We start from the raw sequence: 26073 nt of genomic DNA on the forward strand, positions 1-26073 counted from the left end.
CATCTGAGCCCAAGGATACTAGCTCATTTTCATTTGTTATTATTTTTGACAAAGTGTTTCCTCACTGCATGTGAGGCTACCTTTCCAGCCTGACAAAGTGGTACTGTCACTAGCACTGGTATAATGTGACAGCTGTCCACTGGAAGCAGTAAGAACAAGCACACCTCCTTGAGCAATGACACAGGGGCCACCCAAATGCTACTGTGATAACATTAGTCTACAAAATGTCAGGGCCACTAGAATTAATAAGCAATGTTCTCAAGTCAGTTGCTCTTGCATGGAACCTTACCTTGGAGATTTATTATTTACAACAGACTGAATTGAATGCTTTAATGCAAAAACTACAAAGGACTATACAATGCTTTAATGCAAAAACTACAAAGGGCTACAAAAACTATAAGGGGTTACAGTCCTGCATTAGTGGTAGATACGTGCTGCAGTGGCAGAGAAGGTAGCAGAATTCAGCTTCGAATAAAGTATTGTTAAGTTTTACAGTTCTCCCCCTTCTTACCAGTGGTAGGGTAGGTGGTGTGTGTGTGTGTGTGCGTGCGCATGCGCACGCACTATATTATAAAACACAGCAAAAAGCATATGAGGGAGCAATATTCTTATAACTGCTTTATGAGATTCATATAATTAAATTCCAGCACTATTAAATAGATAGTTTTAAAAAGATCTTCTCAAGAGGCCGGAGAGACGGCTGTAATGTTCAGAGCGTTTGCTGTTCTTGCAGAAGATCTAAGCTCCATTTTCAGAACCCCGATAGAGACCTCACAACTGCCTGCAACTCCAGATCCAGGGGATCTGACACCCAGCTAGGGCCTTGGATGTCACACACAAAGAGGCACACACATGTACACATGAATAGTAATATTTCACAAAGAAAACAAAACATCTCTCAGGCTTACGAGAGGGCTCAGCAGGCAATGGACTTCGCTGTAAGCTTGACAATCAGAGTGCCAGCCCCAAGACTCACATGCTGGAAGGATAGAACAGATTCCTGAAACCATCCTCTGGAAGGATAGAACAGACTCCGACACCATCCTCTGGCCTCACAAGCATGCTGTGGCATGTGCATCCCCACCCCAGACTCTTACACACACACACACACACACACACACACACACACAAATAAATAAATAAAACAACAAAGTGATTTAAAAACTGAAAATCTTTTCTGGTATCTAACCTCATTAGTAAGAAGATTCAAAAATGAATTTTATTTATGTTTTAATAACACAATTATTTCACATTAAAAAAGCTTATTTCATTATTGTGTGTTGAGAAAAAAATGGCTAAATATGTCCTTTCTCCAGGAAAAAAAAGGCAGTTGGAAATAACTAAAGAAATAACTAACAGAGAGAGAATTGGAGAGGGAGAAGAAGAGGGAGAGATTTCAGGTCCTTAAACTGAATGTATTTGTGTTCAGGAAATATCACATTGGGTTTTTTTTTTGCCTTAAGTTTTGAAAACTTTATGATGACCATCTGGAAAAGTGTTTGGAAACATTGTTCCAATTTGGGTTAGTATTCACTCTATCCATAAAACGCGAGATGAGCTGAAATCTCCAGGTCTGTGTTTTCTGTTTTACTCAGAGAAAGGCATGTATCATCAGACCAGCAGCAATGGCTTTGGAAAATGTATGGAATAATTGATTGGTACAAGACAGAAAAAGGCTGCTACTTGTTAACACTAATAATAATAATAATACTAGTAATAACCACCTGAATCTTAGCAGGCCTGTAATTCAGCAAAAATTTCTATTTGTAACACAGTCTTCCTGCTCTTTCCCAGGTTCAATTTTTCTGACACTGCAGTAAATGTTCTAATTCAAAGAAACCAGCTCATCTCCAGTCAGAGAGTTGAGTTGTGACATGGTTGCTGTTTCAACCTGTGGTTTGAACAAGACATCTTTAGACATTTGTCAGGGGGTTGTGGATTCTCCCACTGGCTTTTTCCCCTCAATTCCACAGCTCACAATTGAAAATTTTTGCTTCAAGTTAGAGTTGAAAGTATTCACAATTGTGAGGAAGAGATGAGAAAGTTTACCAGGAACATAAATTTGATGTGTATGATGCAAATGTTCATGGAGGAAAAAAAAACACCCATCTTTCTCACAAAACATCAACTGAATGTTTAGAAAAGATCCAAGAAAGAAGATACATGCACACAGATAAACCTTTCCCTTTTGGAGTAGCCAAAACAAACAAACAAATAACAACAACAACAAAAACAGAACAAAAACAACAAAACCTGTCCGTTAGATGCCAAGCAGTATAGTTAAGGGCAGAAAAATGATCAGACCCCTCAGAATGAATCAGTGTTCTAAAGACAGGAAAAGGAAATAATCCTTCTGTTCTGAGATGAGGAATATTGTTGGAGTGCTCAACTATTGAGGCTTTCCCATATCTTTTGAAATTGTCTTATAACCCTATGCATCAGACTAAGTTGAAACTCATGTGAAAGGCAGGAATATGGGATGAACTGCCCAAATAATAACCCTGTATTTTTGAAACACTGTAATGACACGTTTAATCACAAAAGCGCTAAAAAGGTGTCAATTGAAAAGAGCAATAAGGAGCTGAGGGGACTGCTCACTTAGCAGTGGTAAAGGCATTCGCCAGAAAGCCTGGCAACATGAGTTTGATAACCAGAATCCATGTGGTACAAGTGAGAATCAGCTCCTGCAAGGTGTTCTCTGACCTCTATGACGTTCACACATGAACACGGCACATGTGCACATACACACAACACCGCCCCACACACACATTAGCTAACTAAATGTAAAAGAAATTAAGTGCATTATAAAAACATTACATTCTGTGCCAGAGAAGTGGTAACTGAAAATAGTCCTGAGGAATGTTAGACAGATTTACAATTAACTTTCTGCCATGGCATGAATAAATCTCCACCTGTTTTTTTTTCCTCCTAAAGATACGTACATTATTCCCTTTATAAATTGTCTTTCAGCTGGGCAGTGGTGATGCAGCCTTTAATCCCAGCACTTGGGAGGCAGAGGCAGGTAGATCTCTGTGAGTTCGAGACCAGCCTAGTTTACAAAGCTACACAGAGAAATCCTGTCTTGAAAAAAAAATAAAAATAAATAAATAAATTCTCTTTCTATCTCCAAAGTACTTATTAAATCAATGTATTTCTTGAAATTAATAACCAAGGTAGTAAGGAAATGCAAAAGGGACTAATTCTGTAATCACACATAATATTGTTGGGACTCAAAAAAAACAATAGCCCCAAGCATGGTTCCTGTATGCTAATTATTTTAAAAGTCTTGGGAGATTAGCAGTTGCTACAAGAAACTTTAGTCTGATACCCTCTTCTCTGCTTTAAGCTCGGACAGTCAAATAGCATGGCTTACCTTCCACCACTCTCTGCGATTTCCTAACTACTGCCAGAAAGAAGATGCAAGAATGGGATCACATTTAGATAGACTTTGTCACAAGGTACTGCTATCTCTCAGGTTCAGGAAAGATGCTTTCTGATCACTTATTATTATTCCAAATTGCCACCCTCCTGAATGTTGTGAAGACAGTATGCAAGCTTCCAGTCTCCCTTGTCGTTCCCTGAGTTGCAGCTCCCAAGCTATGCACATCAAACATAGCTCTGGATTTTTCTCCTTTAAATTCTCTATTGTTTGTTTTAGCAAACTGAGTTGTTTAATCTGCAGAGGGAAGGTCTGAACTTTCCTTCAACACAGTTTGGTCCTTTCTTCTTTCTCCTTTATCCAAACCCAGCCACTCAGCACGTCTTCCCCTGTGTCCATAACTTGCAGTTTGCAGCATTATAAATGCTTGTGTTCCCCTCTCCCCTGTGGGATTAAGTCAAGCAAAAAGGAAAGTTCTTTCAGACTTATCTCAAAAGCTGAACTTGGGGAAATGCCAGTTAAATCAAAAGGGCAGAACTGAGGAGAGAATAAGCTGTAAAGATTCAATTTATCAGCATAAACTATGAAAGAAACTGGGCCAAGATGCTGACGAAGAGTCTCGAATGGAGAACTATATATTGTCAAAAACATACATTATTCTATGAGTTTGGAAACCTTTATTGTGAACAGAGTTATAGACTTTTAAATTTTGTAAGACTGACAGAGATGCAAATAATCTTGTCCATAAAATGCAGATCACATATGCATGATGGGAGGCAGCTGATACTGCCCTGTGGACAAGACCAGCTTTGCATCTATTAAGTAATGGTATTCCAATTGACAGTCTCTTGGTGCTGAGGAATTCAGACACCATATTATTAATGTATTAGTTAAGTATTAACCCATAATATATTGATCAATGCATGTTACAATATTATAAATTTAATATTATTATTAATACTGAGAAATTAATATTCCTTATAGACATATATTATTCTGCTTCATGAATTCCCCACTGAATTGGTCACCCCTTACTAGATCTCTCATAGTGATCTAACTAAAACTTCTAATATATTTTCAGTTTATATTTGTATGAATTAAAATAGTAACCTTTAAAAATAATTATCTTTTAACTAATTAAAAAGCTAGATTTTTTTCAGGCTGGGCAATGGTGGTGCACGCCTTTAATCCCAGCACTCGGGAGGCAGAGGCAGGCGGATCTCTGTGAGTTCGAGGCCAGGCTGGACCGATAGCCTCCGAAACAATACAGAGAAACCCTGTCTCGTAAAAACAAAAACAAAAAAACAAAAAACAAAAAAAAAAGCTAGAATTTTTTTCTGCCAAGAATAGTTCAAGAATCTGAGTTGAGGAAAAAGTGGAATAAAGATCTTTTAAATATCCTCTAGTTATCTTTTAATTAGCCTTTAGATCTTTAAATAGCATTTAGTTACCAATTGAATGGGTACTGAACCCATTACACCCCAAGGATTTGGTAGCACTTGCAGCTTGGAAATACTGACCACAAAACAACTAGTACTAGCTTAACTTCTTGCATATTTTGTTTGCATTCAGGAGGGATGTTGGTCCTGGGCCCCATCACTTAGGAACTAACAAGTCTGGTCCTATGAAAACTGAAAGCTAGAGAGGGAGACTATATGATTGAGAGCTCCCCTGACTTTCTGATATCTTCTGCATATGCCAGAAGATCTTTTCTGAATTGCTCAGAAACAACACAAAGCTAACTGGAGTGAAGGTGCACTGTGACTTAGAAGACGCCGTTTCTTTGTCAATGTCTGTGGCTTTCAAGAGGATTTCCTGGGAACCTTCCTGCTGTTGGAGACAGGGTCTCTAAACCTTCAAGACTATAATAACCACAATAACTTTTGGGTAAATTGTTTTTATTTTTAATCTCAAGCAGCTATGGATAAATACCTAGTTGATGCCTTTCTTTTTCAAAGAAGTCTCAAAAAGTAAAAGCTAAAATACTTTGTTTTTTTTTAATCTAGAGTAATGCTATCAAAATACATGTGGTGCTTGTTAAAAATTATAAGGAAGACATCATTCAAGAGATCATAGTGCAAGGGGTGTTCTGAAACAGTGGAAAGGAGCTGGCATGATTATAAACAAAAAAATAAATGGACATATATATACATATATATGAAACTCATCTGTGTGTGTGTGCACACATGTGTGTACAAAATGGAGACAGAAGAGTAGGAAATTACTAAGAGAAACTACAGGAAAAAGAGGCAATTTACCTATACTGACTTACCACAATTCTTGTGAAAGACAAATCAGGATGATAAAATGTTGAAGACAGAGAATGAGAAATTTGGCCAGATATGAAGTATAGTGGACAATTGCAAAGCTGACCCAGCAGGATTCTTACTAAAATTGGAGTTTTAATCAGACCCAAGAGTGAGTCCAATGCCTATTTGAGAAAACGGTTCAGAGAAATTTGACTGAGATTTGGTCAAGCAGTGAGGATTTTGTTAATATAATTTTATTAAATCTTTGAGAAATTCATACATGTGTATAAAGCATTTTGATCATAATCATCTTATTTTCCCAAAACTCTTCCAAGACCCTCCTACACTCCCTGTCCTTTTCCTAGCTTCACATCATTTAAAAAGATGACCCACTGAGTTTAATATGTTTCACCCATGGGCTATCCATGGCACCATGGTTGACCTACCAGGCTCCACACTCTACCAGAAAACTAACTTACCCCTACTCAGAAGCAATCATATTTCAATAGCTGCTCAGCTAGGGATTGGGGGCTCATGAGCTCATTCCAACTCCATGCAGCTGAGAGTTCATAGGTTCAGCATTCCTGTTATGTCCAGGAGAAACGTTTTTGCTGTTCCTTCCAGAGCTCTGGTCTTACAGTCTTTCTGCCCACTCTCCCTTGATGTCCTCCAAGGTTTGAGGGCAGAGGTATGTATAGCTGCCCTATTTGTGGCTGAACAGTTCACAGACATTTATTCTAGCAGTGAGATTTTTATTCAATACTGTTAGTAGTATTTTCTCCAAGTACAGGTTTAATATCTACAATGCACTTGCTTGTCTAATTAAGTAGAAATGGGAACTTGTATTAGTAAGCATTGTGAGATGTGGTTAGTGTAGCCCAAAATTATATTTAGGCAACTTAAAAAGCTCATATGTTTAGTGGGTACCCCATGAAGCTAGCAGTATGAAAAGATCAGCTCTTTATAACATTGGTTCTTAATCAAATAGCGCATAACAGAAGCATTTAAAGAAGCAGAGAAAAAAAATAGTATCTAGAATCCTACATCACATGCATCTGTACCTAAGATGCTTTGACTTAAAAACAACTCCATTTCTTCAGAGATCTCAAGTGGCAGAGAGGCTCATTTGAAATCCCAAATTGTTTTAGTTACAGCTGGTGAGTACTGGGTAAAAAGAGAAGAAAATCAGTGCCCAAACAATACCAGGTAAGCTGCCAAGTCCCCAACCATCCCGGAAATGTGGATTAGGCTTCCTACATAATGGTAATAAATTATTCTTTTGACACAATTGGGAGAAATCATTCTCGGCAACAAGTTATTTCTCTTGGATATGTGTGCATGTGAAGAGCAAAATAAGAGACATAAAACCCAAAGAAAAGATTCAGTAACTCACATCAGAGAGATGGACCAAAATTCATCCTCAACCAAAGTCACTGTTATCCGTGCCCACTTCAGAGCTAGGCCAGTCGTTAGTGGCCTCAAAGTCCCCATTAATGCTTTAAGAAATCTCCGCAGTTTCTTCCTCACACATTGGCCTTAGGTTATTTTAAAACTGTGGGGATTCGTGCTGGAAATCCTTGTCAGGCCCATCAGTTATTTATACTGAACAATTTCCTGAGAATTAAAGGTAGTTAGTGACCTAATGAAACACTCATCTGTGGATACAATAGCTCAGATTCATTCATCTAAACAATCCACTCAATGAATACTTGCCTGATTCATATCAGGTCAAGTTCAAGGTGCTAGGAACATGGAAGGAAACAGGATTACATAAATGACCTTATTATATTATTCCTCACTATAACAGGTCTTTGTTGCTCGATATTATATTTAACTTTTCAAATCTAGCTTTTAAAAATTAGATTTTATGATTTTCCTTTATAAAAATATTGCTTATGTGATAAAGTTATGCTAGGTTGGATATCTCTCTCTAAATCTGAAAAAAAATCTAAAAATACCCAGAAGTAAGATTAGTTCTAATTATTCTGCTGGGGGAGGAATCTACATGTCACAGTGACCCATGAGTATGTTCTGATGGGCTGGGGAAATGAGGGGAAACCTCTGAAGACTCATTTACTGCATAAAGAGAAGATGAATCCCCGCACTTGGGAACCAGAGGCAGGTGTACCTCTGCGTTTGAGGCCAGCCTGGTCTACAGAGTGAGTTCCAAGACAGCCAGGGCTATACAGAGTAACCCTGTCCTCATAAAATAACAACAGCAAGCACATATAATTCCTAATAATATTCCGCTATACTCATAGATCCAGGCCTAGCCCAGTCATCATCAGAGAGGTTTCCTCTGGCAGCCAATAAGAGCCTATGCAGAGACCCACAGGCAAACATTAGGTGGAGCTAGGGGAAGCCTGCAAAAGGGAAGGATGAAGGATTGTAGGAAGCAGAGGGGTTGAGGACACCATAAGAATATGGCCATAGGACCAACTAAGCAGGGCTCATAGAGGCTCATAAAGACTCAAACCTGCAGGGGTCTACATTAGTCTCCCCTCCAGTGTCTCTCTCTATATATGTATGTATGTATGCATATATATATATATATATTTATTGTGTGTGTGTGTGTGTGTGTGTGTGTGTGTGTGTGTGTGTGTGTGTGTGTGACTGGGGTGCCTCTGACTCTTTTGCCTGCTCTGGGGACCCCTTTCCTCCTACGGCATCCAGTACTGATGAGGGTTCGTGTCTGGTCTTATTGCATCCTCTTATGCTGTGTTTGGTTGATATCCCTGGAAATCCTGATCTTTTCTGAAAGAAAAGGAGGAGCAGTAAATCTGGGGGAGAGGGGAGATGGGAGAAAGTGGGAGGGGTGGAGAGAGGGTAGGCTTCATTCAGGATTTATTGTACAAAAGAAGACTATGTTCTAAAAAAGAAAAGGAAAGTCTTGTAGGGAATTTCATAACAATTCACAGTTTTAGACCTGTCTTGATGGCATAACTTCTTGCAGAGATACAGAAACATCTTTGCGCTGTGATGGTGTCCAGTAGAGGAGAGATGTGGATAGGACAACTGGCACACGGCAAAGAATCCAGATGAAATAGTGCCATGTTGTATTTAGAGAGGGGTTCCTTTCTCTTGTATTTTCTGTGACTCACTCCCAGCTCCAGCGTTTGGGTTGTCTGCTCCTTTAGCTCTATCCTGGGCCATTTGTTAGCGATCACACGTGATAGTTTGAGGACAACATACACTTTCCTGAGGTAGAAACCCTTAAGCATATTTCACTCCAGTCTCTACTGAGGCCACACAAAGCTATTTTCTTATCTGGCTAACAAGCATAACATTTTCAAGATTGGATTTAGCAAGGCTGTTTTGGCTGATGAGATTCTGACAATAAGTAAAGAAGGGGAACTTTTAAATTAACTTCAAATTCATGAGACTGTAATTTTCATATGTCAAATACATCAAGTATCAAGCTGCTTCAGCATGCTACACACTGAGCACTTATTGTGTGCCAACATGAAGACAAGTCATCTAAAATGCTACTTTGCTACCTTATAGACCATAGAGTTGCTATGTTTAAAAAATGCATCCCAAGTCAGGCATCTGGGCTAAATTATTCATCGTCAGTTCCTCTAAGAACTATGTTTTCTGCCAGTTGCACAGAAGGTATGGGTGACAGAAAGAACTATGACTGGAATTATTCTTGGGTCTTGGCTTTGTTTAAGATTATTTATTTTTAATTTTTCTTTTCTTAAAAGATTATTTCTTTTTTGAGAATATAACTACATGATTTCCCCTACTTTCTTCTCCTTCCCTTACACCCCCTTGTTCTCTTTCAAATTCATGGCCTCTTTTTCTTTTTTAATTTATTGCTGATATATATATATTCTGAAAGTACTCATGACTCGCAGTGGTTTTACACTTGGGAAATGAAATTGTATACATTGCTTTTCAACATTCCTATTCAGGACTACAGAGTATGACAAGAATAAGAGAGTAAGTTAAGCACTCAAAAATAATTTTGTTGCTTTATTAAGAAACTCCCTGACATTCGCTAGTGTTATATGAATGGTGCTTGAACACCTGCCTGGTAACTGCTTATGAACCGGTCACAGGGGGCTTTCTAACAGAAATGTTAGTTTCTTCATCCTGCTCATTGCCATAAATGACTGAAAGGACAAGTCATTATTTTCAGTATTGAGTATGGGCAACCAAGTAAAACATAAGCCGATAACAAGGATCCACAGAGGACTATGGTTTCATTTCACGCTCATATTCAGAGCAGCGTTTCTAATACAGTAACAGCTTTAAGGACGTAATAGGAAGGATGTGTCAGGGAACTCAGCCAATGTGAATGTTTGTTAGGAAGGGATGAGAAAGAGATGGGGTTTATTGTATTTCTCTACAAGGTTCTTAATATAGTGATTTCTTAGTTTAAGATATCAGGAGAGAAATGGATTTAATTATTTCCTTCTGAATTAAATCCAAGTTTAGCAGTCGGCGCTGACAGGAAATTGTCCCTTATTAAGCTACTCCCATAACAGCTTAAAGGTTTTCCCATCGTCGACAGAAGAATGGGGGGGCAGTTTATGCCATGCCTTCTCCTGTATACTTAAAACACATTACTTTCTCTCTAATTTAGTCACTGGGAGATTTCAGAGCCATGGTGAAATGCAGGTATGCGAGTGCATGCGTGTGAGCGTGCATGTGTGTGTATGCATACAAGAGTATGGAGTCCAAAGGGTAACATTTTTTTATGACTTTCTGCCTTACTTATTAAAATATTCTCTCCCAGAAGCTGGAGATTACCCATTAGGTTGGACAGGCTAGTCAGTAAGCGTCAAGGATCTCACGGCCTCTGCTTCCCTAGTGCTAGGATTACTACTGTGCAGCACTGCTCCTGGAATTTGACACGGGTGTTGGGGTTTGAACTCAGGGGTCTTGATGCTTGAGCAGCAAACATTCTATCCTACTTCAGAGCCTGGGTTCTTTTTTAAAATTCTGTGCATCTCAAGTGTTATCAAAGTCAAAATATACTTGTACTGCAGGAATTTCAGAAAATATTTTCATGGTCGCAAGACATGTGTTAGAACATATCATACAGAAGAAATTTATATAGAAGTTAATTAGAACAAAAGTAAATTATCTTCCTAGTTTACCCTTGTAACACACACAAACGTGCACATGCACACACTTGACCCCAAGGAGAGTGACTACCTGGTAGGCATCATGTTGCCATGAGCATTGTGCATTCTGTACTGTATCAGAGCTATAGTTACATGTAGTTCTGTAAGACCAATAAGAAAACAATGACAACTAAAGCTCAACTGGAGATAACTGTAAGGCAGGCAACTCTAAACAGAGGGTTCATTCTATTGCATGCTGTCACCTTCAGCATTGATTTTAGAGTCTATTTGGGTGCCCGGGACCTAAATTGCTCATAGAGGAAAATTCTAGAAATGTGAAATTTTCAGATTGCAGAGAAAATATGCTGATAAAATAAATTTTTGTTTCCTACTTCCCAGGAGCCATCTGATTCCGTGAAATCTGCTAAAATAATAACAATATAATGAGCAGAAATCAAAGAATAATTAAAAATCTACAGTATGAGTTGAACCCAAGTGTGGTGGTGCCTCCGGAAGTATTGCTTTTTCTCACGATTGCTCTGATTATTTTTGGTCTTTTGTGCTTTCAATATAAATATTAAGATTGCATACACTGTCTTTGGTAAGATGGTCATTTTCATAAAATTGATTCTTCCTATCCATGAGCATAGGTGATCTTTCCATCTTCTAGTATCTTTTAAAATCTCTTTCTACATTACTAATTATCATAAAAAGCCCGTATAGACAAAGATGGACATATTGTATAGATTAAGAATTTGAAACCCAGTAAGTTTAGGGGGCTTAAGTATTTGTTGGAAGTTTTCACACACTTTGCTGTTTCCCTATGTCTCCACTGTATGCAATTTAAGGGCAGCACACTCTTCTGTTCATTTAACATGTGAATTGTCTATACAAGACTGACTCTGCTAGATCTTCCCCACCTCAACACACACACGGCTGAGTGTGGTATGTCATCTTATTTTCTGATGAGGTACCTCTATTGTTTCAGCAAACACTCACTGTTTTTAATGTACTTATCTTAACTATGCCAAATAACACGACAGTCATTAAACATAAAACACATTAATTCAGATGTTAACCTCCATTTATATGTCACAACAATTATAGTGTTAACAAAACAAGTAAACTGGGTAAAATTATCCACAGAGTAACAAAATTGAAACTTTATTTGAAGCCATATTAAGACAGGGTCTAATGTAACTCAGGCTAGTCTCAAACTAGGCATGCATCCCCAGGACCACCCTGAACCCCTTGTTTCCTATTCTCCTTTCCAACTTCTGGGCTTATAGGCTTGATTCAGCATCCCCAGTTTTATATGGTTTTGAGGACTAAGACCTAGGGCGTCTTGCACGTTAAGTAAACAGTCTCCTAAGCGAGATAAAATGGTGATGATTTTCTTTTCCATATTCTCTTGCTTTTGTCAATTTCCCTCTGTAAAACCAACTCATATCCTCTTATATATGGTAATAGAGTGGTAGCATTATAATTCTTGTGGAAAATAAGATAATAATTATGTGATAGATGCTCAATGTATTTTCATCTAGCAATATACATCATAGGCTATTTTCTAAGATTTAACAATGAATGCCTTCCCTTTTTTTTTATTGGCTTCCAGTATTTCACTGACATAGATGTGTGTCATTTATTTAATTAGTCTCCTACCAATAGGAACTTAGATCATGCAATCTTTTACTGTTACAAATAATGCTGCAATGAGTAATTCCAGGAAATACATCAATTCACAGGTATGCAATTATCTCTGCAGGATACATTCCTGGAAGTTAAATTACTAGGTCAAAAGACACAAGTACTTGTAATTTTCATAAATACTGCCAAATTGCCTCCACAGAGGTGATGTCATTATAAACAGTAGGGAACACTCAAAAGAAATAAAGAAGATTTATATAAAAGAAAAGGGGAAATACTGCTGAGGAATAGACAGGAAAGTGAGGATATTTCTTAATGCCCTGCATGGTGTTCTTACCAAAATAAAGACAGTTCAGACTATTAAACATCACTGGGCTGTAAACAGAAAGGAAAAACTCACAGGACAAGTGGTTCAGTTCCAGAAAACCACATGCTGGGATGACTGGCTGGGCAGAAAGGAAGATCATTTTAAAGCAATTCCAGAGACATCAACAAAGCTTAATGTCCCTATTTTATTTGACATCTTTTCAAAATAAATTCTAAAAAAATCATTAGTGGTGATTCTGGGAGAACTGAAGAAGGTTAGGAAATACGGAAACTGATACTGTACTTTGAGATCAGAATATCCAATACTATAAAGATGTCAGTTTTCCCTATAGTTTGAGAGTTAACACAATTTCAATAAAAAACAAGTTACAGAAAGAAGTTAATTCTGAAATTTGTAAAAAGCCAGTTAAAACGTAAGCATAAAAAATATTGTGAAGAAAAATGACCACCAGGTGATGAGGAATATTCAACTACACGAAGTATACAGGGAAGTCTGATACTTGATTAGGGAGAAACCACTAACATGAGAAGCTGAGAACCTGAGGTCAGCGATCTGCTGGTCTCCAAGCCTTGAGCAAAACCCCAAGAGAGGGCGCTCTCCTTCTTCCTCATCCTTTATCCCTGCCTTCTCTCAAGTACCTGTGACCATGTCCAAATGGGCACGGTCAGTGATACTGGTACATAATATCTCTCCCTACAATTCCCCTTTTAGCCTAAAGAAACGGTTTGGACTTGAAACAAAACTAAGTTATGCCAATATACAAAATGTCTCAAACATATATAAAGCATATATAATCTACTTATATCCTATCCTAAGCATATCTATCCCATCTAAACCCTAAACTTATCTGAAAGAGATGCCCAAGTCTGAACACCTCCTTCCAATCCCAACTCTAAACAATGGAAAGCTAACGCTAACAGGTGTAAATTATCCTATAATATCAACAGTAGGGAAAGGGGGCATAGTATTCTCAGAATTTCTTCCTGCTGAAATGGGACGACGATAACCTCATGGGATCCTGTAGGAAGAAAATGTTAGTGTAGTGATAGTCTCAAGCGGACTGGCTACAACATTTGTACCTAGTCGCTGTCTGGCGGGAGATGCTTGATTGAAGTTCTTGACTGAAGTCCTAATCTTGATTGAAGTTCTTGTTTGAGGCTCTGGCTAGAGTGTAGAAGGTGTACCATATCAGTTAATTAGTCTGGAATTGTGTAGAGCAAAAGTGGCTTAAAATATAGCTTGATACATTACTAAAGTTAGTATTTAAAATTGGTGGGTTAAAATAGATTATTTAGTTAGTGATAACTGATATTTAGATAACAGGACATCTGCCTGGGGGTATAGTTAAGTTGTCAGAATGTTTGCCTTGCGTGCAAGATGCCCTAGGCTTGTGAAGCCAGCACCACATAAAACTGGGCATGGTTGCATATGCCTGTAGTTCCAACCACGGTGAAGTAGAGGAGAGAAGACCAAGGATTCAAGGTTATCTGTGGTGATATGTTATTATAATTTAATAAAGATTGCCTGAAGTAACAAAATGCAAAGCCAAGCCAGCCACACTATTTAGCTATAGAAGCTGGGTGGTGGTGGTGGTACATACTTTAATCCCAGGATTTGGGAGACAGAGACAGACGGATCTCTGTTAGTTCAAGGCCACGATGAGCTACATGACATTGGTCCAGTCTAAAAGAGAAACACGGCACACAAAGGCGATCTCAGCACTTGGGATCCCTTGTCTTTAATCCCAGGATTTGAGAGGTATAAAAGGAAGATGCAAGGGGTCTCATGTGAGAATTAGTCTCCAGTCATGTTGAGGAGAGCAGAGCAGTCTGGAGATGCGATCTGAGGCTCAGTAGGTTGCCACTTCAGTCTCAAGTAGAGGTAAGAGCTAGTGGTTGGCTGCTTTGCTTTTCTGATCTTCAGCATGAAGCTTGAACACCAATATCTGTCTCTGGGTTTTTATGTTTTATGTTATAGTTATCCTCAGCTATATGACTAGTTTGAGAATATTCTGGACTATGTAAGGCCCTGTTTCAAAAAGAAACAAACACAAGATGGAAAATGGTAACAGGGTGAGTATGCATATAAAACGTTTAAGGTAATATATGTTTTTCAACACAATCAAAATAAATTCTAGACCTATCAGATTTTAACAGCAAATGAATAAATATTCTAATGTCTTTAGGATGCATTGTAACTGTTTCATGTGTTGCTATTGTGATAGTTTCAATGTAATTGGCCCCCTTAAGCTCATAGGGAATGGTACTACTTAAAGATGTGGCCTTGTTGGAGTAGGTATGACCTTATTGGAGTGTCACTGTGGGGGTGGGCCTTAAGTTCTCATTCTAGGCCCAAGCCATTTCCAGTGTCTCAGTTCACTTCATGTTGCCTGCAAGAAGCAGATCTCTCAGCTCCTTCTCCAGCACCTGCATGCCACCATGTCCCACCGTGATGATAATGGATGAAACATGTGAAACTATAAGCCGCTGAGTTAAATGTTTTCCTTCATAAGAGTTGCTGTGGTCATGTGTTTCTTCACAGCAATAGAAAACCTAAGTAAGACAGATATATTTTCATATGTATTTTCATTTATACATGCATATGTATATAAAATATGTCTATTGTATATCCACACAAATGCATATTCAGTATTGAAATAGAGAAGATCTGGCAATGTTCTCAAAAGCATTAAAGAAAAGATTAATGAGTATAACTGAGCTATCATAAAAACAACTGCATAGTCCAAACCCCCAAATAAAGACAAAGAAGAAAACAGAAAAATCTGGGCCTGGAGAAACGGCTCAGTGGTTAAAGCTCTTAAAGACAACCTGAGTTCAGATCCCAGAAGCTGATACAGAGTCCAATGCCTCCGGCCTCCAAGGAAAGCATGTATTTCTGTGCATACACCCTCACACAGGCAGCCATGTTCTGGTTAGGTTTTTGTCAACTTGACACAAGCCAGAATTATCTGAGAAGCAGAACCTCAAATGAGAAAACGGTGCCATGAGACTGCCTGTAAGAGAATCTGTAAGTGATTTTCTGGATTAACGACTGGTGTGGAATGGCCCAGTCCACTGGGGTGGAGCTATCTTTGCAGAGGCGGCTCTGGGTGGTAGAAGGAAGCAGGCTGAGCAAGTCATCAGAAGCGAGCCAGTAAGGAGAAGCAGGTCATGAGAAGAGAGCCGGTAAGGAGAAGCAGGCCATGAGAAGCGAGCCGGTAAGGAGAAGCAGGTCATGAGAAGAGAGCAGGTAAGGAGGAGCAGATCATGAGAAGCGAGCCGGTAAGGAGGAGCAGGTCATGAGAAGAGAGCCGGTAAGGAGAAGCAGGTCATGAGAAGCGAGCCGGTAAGGAGAAGCAGGTCATGAGAAGCAAGCCGGTAAGGAGTGTTTCTCCATGACCTCTGCTTCAATTCCTGCCTGCAGTTTTCTGATTTGAGTTTCTATCCTGATTCCCCTCCAGTGGATACACAAAATTCAAATTAATAAATAGCTTTTAATAACTTAAAGTATAGAAAAGAAAATAGAGGTACATAAAATGTCTATAAACCAACAAAAACAACATAAATATAATTAAGATTGAATAGGCACTCTACCAAGAAGTTACTATGAATGGTTCTCAAGCTCACAAAAATATGATTTATTTATAATTAATTAAGAAATCTAATACCCATGAGACTTAGCTAAAATAAAAATACTCTGAAGTATTATTAGTCATTTGCTAGTTTGATAAGCCCTCAATATTGGAGAATAACCCAAAGACTAGCTAACTTATGGGAACAAAATGAGTACAGTCAGATGGCAGATATTTGTAAAAGTTATAGTACACTCCTATAATCTGCAGAGCCTAGTGCAAGACTCTATCTGTTATACAAAGTTCATATCAGATGAGTTCTCTGATGGAGAATACAACTAAAGAATCAGAATAAACAGTATCTTTAAAACGTTCTTTAAACAGTTAAAAATAAAAATCCATAGTCAACTTTTAACTGAATCTTATATAGAAAATTCAGAAAGCAGTCCTCAATCCCTACAACAGATGTATATTTTCATTTTGCATCTAATATTAATAATGCTGGTTTTATTCATGCTCCGTATCTTTGTCTTTTAAAACCAAAAATTAAAAGATGGGGCTTTGAAGACAGGCACTATGTCTCTAGAAAGAACAGAAAAGATGTTGGTTTGCACCTAACATAAAGCCACACACCCTGGATAGAAAGTCTTAGCATCTAAGTCATTCCCGAAAGTGTATCCCTCATGATGCTGGGTGTTAAGGATAGTGCCTTTGAACTGATACTAAGAATGTTAACTTACTCTAATCAGTATATTCTGGAAAACTGTACATTATTTATACAGAACTTGGCGAAAGGCCATATTTTAAAATTTTTTGACTTGCTGTAATTACATTAAGAGAGTGAAATCGTGTTGCTGTTTGAATCTGCATGGCTTAATAATCTCGACCACTGGCACCATCTGCCGATTGCTGTCCTCTGCAGATACAGATGTAAGACTCTCCGGGGTCAGTTTTCTCTTTGGTTGAGGCTGCTTTTTGTTGTTGTTTTTATCTCTTTATCACATACAGCATTTTAAACTCTTCATGTGTATTTTTTTCTCAATAAAGCTACAGACAACAAAAAGATCCTCCAGGGATGGGGAAAGTTATTTTAAGATTTAAATCCTACTATGATTAGATAGTGAGTATATGATCTCTTTGGGTCATTAATATCACTAATGTGTGGCAAAAGTGTTAGATTAAATGGCTTCTGGGCGAGCATAACTTACTCAGAATGACATTGCTTTACAATGTTTTTATGACCCATTATTAAAAAGGGAGACAGTAAAGCCATTTCTCTAGATCAGCATTTCTCAGTGGTCTGGCAATTTTGGTGTCGGGATTTCATTAGCAGGTGTTAAAATGTGTTTTAGGGACCACATCCTCAATGTCTTAAATCAGAAATTCTATACATTGGACTCATTTCCCTATAGTTTCACAGGATATTTCAGGGAATTGATACACAATAAGGCAAGTAGGTAGGACATCAAGTAGACTCTGCCTGGCTGAAACAGTTTTCAGAGAACAGTAGGAAGGAGCCATCTGACCACTGCTTACAGTAAGGCACTTTATAGGCCAGCTTATCTATTCCTCTACACCATCCTGATGGTGGTTTTCACACTTCTTCCAGAACTCTTGATTTCCACTGCTCTATAGCCTGCAACCTCCATGAGGACAGAAACCAGCCTGCCTGACCCAGGGATGTCTGGGTATAACCACTTGTGGTCCTGAGTCTACGATCAGTATTTGCTGAGTAAGTGATGTATATAGAAATTACTAACGAGTGAGCCAGTGGAGGCTCAGACACTTGGAATGGACGGTCTGGGACTACATGGCTTCTAAGAGACAGAAAAGAGTCAGTCAGGTCTAGTTCTTAAGCATGGGCCACTTACCCTAAATATCCCCCCGCCACTCTCTTTGTAGACGTCCATCTACATTGCTTGCTAAACTCCCAAACCCACGGAAGCCTCTATAATGAAACATAGTTCAAAAGTATAATTGAACTGTGGTAAATACCCCAACGAAGTTGACTCAATGAGAGGAGACAGTGTATAATAAAAATAACAAGTTGGTATTTTTACACACAAAGATGAGGAAGAGTTCACCAAATCTCTGAGTTTTAAGAGAATGCTCCAAGGAGGAAGATGAAGAAGCAAGTTTCAGAGCCCTGGCATTAAAGGCCTGAATTTACAAGCACAGCTGCTAAGGAAGCTGTGGGTCATTTGGTTCAAAGGCAGAGAGGCTGACACAGAAAGAACGGGCAAAGTGGACAGAGAAGGGGTGAATGCCTAAGTGGTGTGTTCAGACACATGGCCAAGGGGGATTCATTAAGGTGAGCAGGGGCAGCTCTTCTGAGCAGAGAAAGGGCAGATCTAGCCGAAAGAAAGGAAAATTAAGTGGAGACTTACATTGTTTGCACATTTAAGACAGGAAAAATAGCTTTCTTATTTCATTTAGAGATGGCCCATGAGAGGAGGACATTGGTTACAGGCATTGCAGGAATGCTATCAAAAGCAGAAAATAGAAGGGACAGAGAACCAGCAGACATGGTGACTCTAGATAGGAACACAGATGTTGCCCTGGCAGGAACTGGAGCAAAGGTGAAGTTCCCAGGAGCAGAGACATTTGGGTGGGTGCATGGGGTAACAGGAGACCATGGCTTCCCAATGGATCATCCAAGCCAAGACTTGAAGAGTGCTGTAAAACCTGCCTTAAGAACATTTTCCCTATTTCTTCCCATGTAAGTATGCAGCTAGGTATTTCTGCTTAACCATATGGAATACGTAAAGCACACATTCTTGCCAAGGCAGTGTTTCTCATCTTTGGTTAGAAGATGATTGGAAAACATATTGTACAAGTAATGGATATTACAAAATAAATTAATACAGATTGAAAACCTTCTTCTATGTTCCCACTTATATTGCAAATTTATTCTCTTAAAATCATTTCGTGTTCTGAATGTCACCGAGAAATTTAGTAGGTTGCTGAGCTGCACCCCAGAAGTGGATTTCCAACCATAATTTAATTGGAAAGGTTGTAATTAAGTTTCACCATATGGGACTGCTAGATGTAATCAATGCAATATAAGTTTGGAGAAGACACTATTGAGTGTGTCATTGCATTTCATAAGCAATGAAGGCTATCATTTTTTCAACAGAAATCACTCTGGTGTCAGGAAATTAGCATATTGATAGAACATGCAAGTATGCAGAATGAGTAATCATGACAGATACTATACTAAATAAAAACCTACAGAAGTCAAGTAATAAAGCTATTGTTCACAATCCCTCACTGCCCATACATCAACTCTGTAAGGCTGATATGACTGAAAGCTTTTACCTTAATCAATTGGAAGACACAACTGGAAACTGATATAATTGTGGATTTGGTTTGATTAACAGTGGCTAAGAGGCATTAAATAGAAGACAATGAATGGGTTAAACAACTAAAAATTGCTACCATTGGATGCTTCAAGCTTCAAAGCTTTTTAAATCCAGTTTCTAATGCATCAATGGTTAAACTTAAAAAGAAGTCAGTGATCCCAAATACTCAAAGTCTATTATTTAAAGGTCTGAAATCATTGTCAGTGGAAAAATGTCACACCAGGATAAATCATATGAGATTCAGTTTTCTGCTACTCAGGTTAGGTTTCAGAGGGCTGCTGTACAAGCAAACAGTTCATATACCCTAACTATACACCAGGAACGGCTGTTGTACAGTGTTAAATCTTGTTCAAATACAGATGGATGTGCTGTATACTACCAAAGGAATAGCATTCTAAAGCTGATGTAAAACCACCCTTCATATAAAGCATAATCATCTGTGATTACCCTCCTAGAATGTGAAATTGCCGAATTTCGCTCTAATACCTTCCTCAACTGAAATTTGTTGAATTGTAAAAGAGAAAGCATCATAAATATCATTGCTTCAAGTACCCATAATGTTTAACTTATCATCATTCAAGGTGACTCTCAATGTACACGGGGAAAGCACAAAGGAAAATCAATGGTGTTTGGTCACATCACTTCTGGGGGGGATGTTCCTCTTAGAGGATCTCTAGATATGAACAAGATTTGCAAATGTAGTGGTATCTCTCACTCTCTTTTGAAGAAAAACACCTAGAGTTGTGGAAAAGCCTGCTATAAATTCATATTTTAAGACCAAGACAGTATGCTTGATCTGGAAGCAACCTATGGGATGTTTGAAAGTTACACCTATTCTCCAAAACTACACCTTTCCTGTCCCGGTGTCTGAACAGGACAATGATGCTCAGCTTTCCAAACTCAGGTCGGCATATGTTCTCCTGACAGGATCCAGCGGGCGCTGCCCCTGTCTTACCAGAGCCATACCAGTCTTGGTTAGACCCAATGGATGGCAGCACACAGAGGAAGAGATGAGTTCACCCAGCTGAACCACAGAGATGCGTGAGCAGCGAGACTAATTGAATATTTTCAGTGAAGCCGAATGTCGTGTTTCTAAAACAATTCCAAGATTAAATAAAATTAGTTTGGAAAAGATAATGCTTATTTCCCAAATGTCATCTGTATGTGTCCCTTGCTTGAGGTAAGGACACTAAATGTTTACAGAGAATTCCAAGAATTGATTGGATGCTCCCAGGTCATGTCTGACACAGTTGCACTTTTGGTATCACTGGAGGCAGAGTTACCATCCTTGCTTCAAATAATATCCCTATCCCATTCTACCTGGCCAGTCTTGGTAATTTTCTTTGAAAACTTAACTTATTGAAGGTGACCCTCAACAATTCATAAACTTTTGGTACTTATCATGCTTGGTGCAGTGTTTTGACTAGTAGATTCTAAAAAAATGTTTGTTGAATGAAGGGGAGGAGTAAGGGCATTTTGGGAATATGAATAATATGAGGGTATAGTAAGAAAACTGTATTAAGGATGAGAAGACACAGACTAGAATTCCAGCTCCACTGTCAATAACCCATGTCACCTTGAAAATCTTCTACTTTTACTAGAAACTCAAACTACTTTGTAGTTATGAGAATGAAATAGTTAAAGCCTAGATGTTTCTGAAGTGATACATATAGGATCTAACAACTGAGCTTCAATTGATGGCCTTCTCCAAATCCCTGAAATAGCTGGCATCTACAACCAGTGTCCAGTCTGAGACATAAATATGGCCCCTAATCTTCCCACAACGTTCTCCTTCTTCGCCATTGTTTCTGCTGGGTGCTGGGGACTGAGTGCAGGGTACGCTGTGAATGCTAAGCCATGACTGCAGGGCATCCTGTGCCTGCTAAGCAGTGAGTGCTCTGCCACTGAGCTGCCCCCTCACTCCTTTACTCTAACTCTTAAACTATTTTATAAAGCATCATAAAAATATAAAAACCTGGCATGTCTTTTTATTTAATTACATTATTTCCTGTTAAAGAATGATTTTCAGCATACAAGAGTAGAAAGAGGTACAGAGTTCCCATATGACCTTTCCTGTTTCTTCAAACTTGAACATCTTATAAGTAATGCAAATTATCAAAACCAGGAGCCTTTCCATTGGCACATTACAGTTAATTACTCTGCCCACTTTCTTCCAATTTTACAAGTTTTATATTAATATCTTTTCTCCTGGCTCTGGATTCTGACCAGGATCCAACACTATGTTTAGCTCATACTCCTAGTATTCTCCAATCTATGAAAAAGTTATCTTGGCCAATACTTCTGATACCCATTTATAGCTCATTTCCAAAAAATAATAACATTATTTTTCAAACTGTGATGTTTCTATATTTGTTACTCTTTCTATGTTTCCCGATTAGTATTCTACTGTAAGAAATAGGTTATTTTCATGTGCTCATAATTGCATTAGTTTAGATGTACCTTATTTTATTATATGTGTAGTAATAACACACTGCTATAATTCCTTTTCAAGTTGTCTTAAACTTGGTTTTTGCCTCAATGCTTTGGTAGAAATCACCCCACCCAAGGAAATGATTGTTTAAAGATGTAGCATGGCCCAGCACCTTGGAAATAGAGGCAGCAGGATCCGAAGGCCAACTGTGGTGGTTTGAAAGAAAATGGCCCCAAAAGTAAGTGGCACTATTTGAACATATGGCCTTGTGGGAGGAAGTGTGTCACTGTGGGGCAGGCTTTGAGGACTCCTATGCTCAAGCTACTCCAGTGAGTTCACTTCCTGTTGCCTGTGAATCAGGAACTCTTAGCTCCTTCTCCAGCACCATGTCTGTCTGCCATGTCCCACCATGATGATAATGGACTAAACCTCTGAAACTGTAAGCCACACCAATTAAATGTTTTTCTTTATAAGAGTTGCTGTTGCCATGGTGTCTCTTCAAAGCAATAGAAACCGTAAGACAGCCAGCCTGAGCAACATGAGAACCACACCTGAAGAGTGAAAAGAAAAAAAAGATGATGGGAATAATGGGCTTTAAACCTAGCACTTTGGAGGCAGAGGCTGGAGAATCTCTATGAGTTCGAGACCACCCTGATCTACAGAGCAAGTTCCAGGTCAGCCATGACGACACAGAGAAACCCTGCCTTGAAAATAAATGACATGGAATGGATGAAATTAAACATATGCTAAAAAAGGAACTGTGTTTTCAGGGGACACTGAAGATACAGGACACTAAATCTAGATACCTGCAAGTTCCAAATTGAAGTTAAAAAAGGGCCTCCAGGCACAGGGAAGTTTAGAATAGTGAGCATCACCAAGGCTTATACTCAGACCAGAGATTTAGTCACTTAGCATTTGGCAAGAGGGCATTTAGGAACACATACTGCTTTATATTTACATCGATGTATAGAGCACATTAAAATGTGTGGTGACAACTTTAGTGAAACAGAGAGGGAGGAAGAAAGAGCGAATGATGGGGAGAGGAGAGGTGGGGGAGGGGAATGAATAATAGCTCACTAATTCAGGCTATTTGAAAAATGAGCAAACTTAGAAAAAATAGGTACAATCAACCAGTAGCATGAATTGCACAATGCAACCCTCCCTGCAGCAGAACATACAGAAAAGCTCACACCAATTCATCTATTGGGTTTGTTTGTGGTCTCATCTATTAACTCACCAAACTGTCTCATGTTTTGAAACTCTAAAAAATCCAAATACTGTATGAAACCCATGGGCAGAAGCAACAATTAAATGTTTCCCAGTAACCTCACAGTTTAGTGGGGCTAAGCACCTTTCCAAACGTTAGCCTTGGTTGCATGGGTAAAATGGGGAGTTAGTCTTTGATTTTTAGTATTCTTTTTCAGCACTGAAGACATTTCACATGGTGGTTAATTCAATAATGGCAAGGATACTGCTAAATGCACCTCCCTTTCAAACTTGTCTAGGTGGTAATAGATGCACTTTCCTCACTTTCATAAATCCTTTGTAGCTGCTTAAATGCCGAGTCTCACTGAGTTGATTCCTTAAGGATGGAAAGCCTCATTTCCATATACTCCCAATTCTTTCTTCCACCGCAGCTCCCAGCTGTGATATGACAGTCAGGTGAGATTCAGAACACATTAGTTTTTTAAACATTTGAGTAAAGCTGGCTGCATATTGTATTTTTATTTGTTTTGGGGGCCTTTCGGTTTTTATAAATCAAATACATAATGTACATAATTGTAGTGCTACACTGGAAATTTCTTTCACAGACATGATGGCCATGTTGAGTCAAGGGGATGCTTAGCCACACCTTGTAAAACAAAATGCTTTAGCAATTAACCTATGACCAGATATTCTAATTTGGGGTTTTAATTAACAAAACACATTTACAAAATCTGAGGCATCTACTTGGTTAGTGACTAATAATGCAGGGTTTTTGTTTAGTAAGTGTAAATACTTAAGTGTCCCAGACACTCACTGATTAAAAATATATGAAAAGTTTTAAAAGACTATGACCGAATAACGTTAGAGGACTATTTACAGAATTCACATTTTCTCTTCACATCAATTCAAAGTGTGAGCAGTTAGTGAACTGGTCTGCACTATTGGAGAAAAAGAGGAAAGCACCAGCATTCATATGTGATGCGTGCCAGGCAGACTCTGAGGGCTTCAGGCTGTAAGACCTAAAATGTTTATGAGTTATCTAAAATAGATGAAAAAATTAGCTTTATGTGTGCTAAATGAGTCTGTGACACGATCATGCCTATTTTCCTTCTTGAGGAGCAAACAATCACTGGGAAAATGTTGAAGGCACAACACAGAGTTAAAAATCTAAACAAATGTGAATATTTTTAAATAATAAAAATCAAGCCTTGCTCTATGATAAAAAAAGTCAATGTTCCCAATACCTTTTGTTACATACTTATTTCTGGTAGGGGATAAGGGTCAACTACCAATAAAAACAATTTTGAAATTAATCAGACCGATTTCATTGCAATGATCACAATTCTGTAAGTTTTTTATAGGGTGTCTTTTTCAAAGGACTTTTATTTTAAGCTATCACCCTGAGACATATCTTGTATTACAGTGTATCATTTTTGTGTATAGACAACCTTATGTGCTGCAAACATGCAGTTATGGGTTAATGTTTACTGTGAGAACTATGGTTCATGACTTGCTGAGATTTTTGACACACTAGACATAGTCAAGAAGAAAATGAGTTTGTTGAATGAATGGTTTAGAAACTATAGATCACACTGCAGGATGCCCCATTTACTGTCTGAGGGGACTGTAAGGTGTTGACAAGCATGCTTGTGGGCAGTGGGAAAGGAGATGGGAAGCACTCAGCAGATAAGGCAGGTGGGTAGCACGCTGGTTCTTTAGAGTGGTCAACTTGACACGTCTGGGCGGAGGGAACCACAGCTGAGGAACTGCCTCCATCAGATTAGTCTGTGTATATGTCTCATGGTATTTTCTTACTTGCTAATTGATTCTAGAGGGTCCTGCTCACTGTGGGTACCACCATCCCTAGGCAGGAGGGCTTGGGCTGTATAAGAAAGGCAGCTGAATGTGAGTCAGGGAGCAAGCCTGTACACAAAATTCCTTCAAGGTCAGGGAGCAAGCCTGTACACAAAGTTCCTTCAAGGTCAGGGAGCAATCCTGTACACAAAATTCCTTCAAGATCAGGGGCAAGCCTGTACACAAAATTCCTTCAAGGTCAGGGAGCAAGCCTGTACACAAAGTTCCTTCAAGGTCAGGGAGCAAGCCTGTACACAAAATTCCTTCAAGGTCAGGGAGCAAGCCTGTACACAAAATTCCTTCAAGGTCAGGGAGCAAGCCAGAGAGCAATATTCCTTCAGTGTCAGGAACTAATCCAGGGTGCAATATTCCTTTACAGTCTTTACTTCATTTCCTGCTTACGTTCCTTCCTTGGCTTCCCCTAATGATGGCTGTGATAAGAAACTGTAAGATGAAATAAACTGTTTCCTCCCAAAGTTGCTTTTGGTCATGGTGAAGTAGGATAACGAAGTAGGAGTGCTAGCTGATACAGAGAGGAAGTGTGTTCCTAGGCAGCCAGGAACCCAGGAGTATTCTGAGTTGGGAGGACTTAGACAAATACTTAATCCCACAATTCTATACTGGGCACATTGTGGTGATATATTATTTATGATTTATTAAAGCTTGACTGAGGATTCAGAAAGCAAGCCATAGAAGCAAGTCAGTCAAGCCATAGAAGTCAAGGACACACCTGGAATCCCAGGACTCAGGATTAAGAGGCAGACAGATGTTAGTTCAAGGCCACACTGTGCTACATGAAATTGGTTCAGTCTTAAAGAGAAACAGCTCACACAAAGATGATCTCAGCACTTGGAATCACGCGTCTTTAATCCCAGTACTCATGACAGGTATTTAAGACAGGAGCATGGTCTCAGAGCTGGTATTCATTCTCCAGGCTCATTGAGGATAGGAAGACATTCAGTCTCGGGAGTCTC

General features: G+C 38.9%; 1 protein-coding gene and 1 long non-coding RNA gene across 3 annotated transcripts in view; one reads left to right on the forward strand and one right to left on the reverse strand.

The window, feature by feature from the left end:
* Positions 1–26073, reverse strand: part of Serpini1 (serpin family I member 1) — an 87182-nt gene that overhangs the window by 38926 nt on the left and 22183 nt on the right. Inside the window, exon 1 of one of the 2 annotated variants that reach the window (XM_040752637.1) lies at positions 13755–13775. The exons of the other annotated variant lie outside the window; for it this stretch is intronic. The gene's annotated coding sequence lies outside the window, so the exon portion shown is untranslated. Of the gene's footprint in view, positions 1–13754; positions 13776–26073 lie in introns of those variants that run through there. 2 annotated transcript variants of the gene reach the window in all.
* Positions 15712–20822, forward strand: LOC121142471. The gene is made up of 3 exons (XR_005879522.1): positions 15712–15924; positions 17856–17978; positions 20536–20822. It is a non-coding gene; the product is annotated as an uncharacterized LOC121142471 (long non-coding RNA).

Source organism: Mesocricetus auratus, unplaced genomic scaffold (assembly GCF_017639785.1).
Source record: "Mesocricetus auratus isolate SY011 unplaced genomic scaffold, BCM_Maur_2.0 Super-Scaffold_100009, whole genome shotgun sequence".
NCBI classification, from domain to species: Eukaryota; Metazoa; Chordata; class Mammalia; order Rodentia; family Cricetidae; genus Mesocricetus; species Mesocricetus auratus.